The sequence below is a fragment of the Theropithecus gelada genome, chromosome 1, assembly GCF_003255815.1.
Source record: "Theropithecus gelada isolate Dixy chromosome 1, Tgel_1.0, whole genome shotgun sequence".
Taxonomy (NCBI): domain Eukaryota; kingdom Metazoa; phylum Chordata; class Mammalia; order Primates; family Cercopithecidae; genus Theropithecus; species Theropithecus gelada.
In genome coordinates, this window is record NC_037668.1 from 27425750 (window position 1) to 27427514 (window position 1765).

The window sequence follows — 1765 nt, forward strand, 5'->3', positions numbered from 1 at the left end:
AATAAATGGTGCTGGGAAAATTGGCTAGCCATAAGTAGAAAGCTGAAACTGGATCCTTTCCTTACTCCTTATACGAAAATTAATTCAAGATGGATTAGAGACTTAAATGTTAGACCTAATACCATAAAAACCCTAGAGGAAAACCTAGGTAGTACCATTCAGGACATAGGCATGGGCAAAGACTTCATGTCTAAAACACCAAAAGCAACGGCAGCAAAAGCTAAAATTGACAAATGGGATCTCATTAAACTAAAGAGCTTCTGCACAGCAAAAGAAACTACCATCAGAGTGAACAGGCAACCTACAGAATGGGAGAAAATTTTTGCAATCTACTCATCTGACAAAGGGCTAATATCCAGAACCTACAAAGAACTCCAACAAATTTACAAGAAAAAAACAAACAACCCCATCCAAAAGTGGGCAAAGGATATGAACAGACATTTCTCAAAAGAAGACATTCATACAGCCAACAGACATATGAAAAAATGCTCATCATCACTGGCCATCAGAGAAATGCAAATCAAAACCACAATGAGATACCATCTCACACCAGTTAGAATGGCGATCATTAAAAAGTCAGGAAACAACAGGTGCTGGAGAGGATGTGGAGAAATAGGAACACTTTTACACTGTTGGTGGGATTGTAAACTAGTTCAACCATTATGGAAAACAGTATGGCGATTCCTCAAGGATCTAGAACTAGATGTACCATATGACCCAGCCATCCCATTACTGGGGATATACCCAAAGGATTATAAATTATGCTGCTATAAAGACACATGCACACGTATGTTTATTGCGGCACTATTCACAATAGCAAAGACTTGGAATCAACCCAAATGTCCGTCAGTGACAGATTGGATTAAGAAAATGTGGCACATATACACCATGGAATACTATGCAGCCATAAAAAAGGATGAGTTTGCGTCCTTTGTAGGGACATGGATGCAGCTGGAAACCATCATTCTTAGCAAACTATCACAAGAACAGAAAACCAAACACCGCATGTTCTCACTCATAGGTGGGAACTGAACAATGAGATCACTTGGACTCGGGAAGGGGAACATCACACACCGGGGCCTATCATGGGGAGGGGGGAGTGGGGAGGGATTGCATTGGGAGTTATACCTGATGTAAATGACGAGTTGATGGGTGCAGCACACCAACACGGCACAAGTATACATATGTAACAAACCTGCACGTTATGCACATGTACCCTACAACTTAAAGTATAATAATAATAAATAAATTAAAAAAAAAAAAAAAAGTTACCAAGGATCCCAAATAATTTTTGATTTTGTGGTTTATGTATACTGGCATTTATTATGTGAGAAATTAAAACTTTAAAAATAAAATTAGAAAATTTTTCGTTTAAAAATAATGAACCATAAACCATTACTTTACGTGTTACCATAAATAACATGTTAATGAAGAATAATTATATCTCCCAAACCTCCAGAAATTTAGTGAGATACAGAAGAGTGGTAGTACTTTATAGTTTTGTAAAATTCTTTTTTCTGGGGGGGAGGGAACTCAAATACATCAGTTTTAGTTTTTCTCTAAATACACGTTTATTTGCTACTAAAAATTGAAATAGCATATTGAAATCTCTTATTACCATCCAAAATTTTGAAAACCAGAAAACCAAATTAATTATTATTATGCTCTAGCCAGACTACCCAGTATTTTCTTTACATTCTTTCCCCACAGGTTACTTTCCTTTAAATTCTTTTTTTTTTTTTTTTTTTTTTTTTTTTTTTTTTTG

The 1765-nt window shown here is 35.8% G+C and overlaps 1 protein-coding gene across 1 annotated transcript in view; it reads left to right on the forward strand.

The window, feature by feature from the left end:
• ATF6 (activating transcription factor 6) overlaps positions 1-1765 on the forward strand; it is a 210081-nt gene that overhangs the window by 62833 nt on the left and 145483 nt on the right. The window lies entirely within an intron of this gene.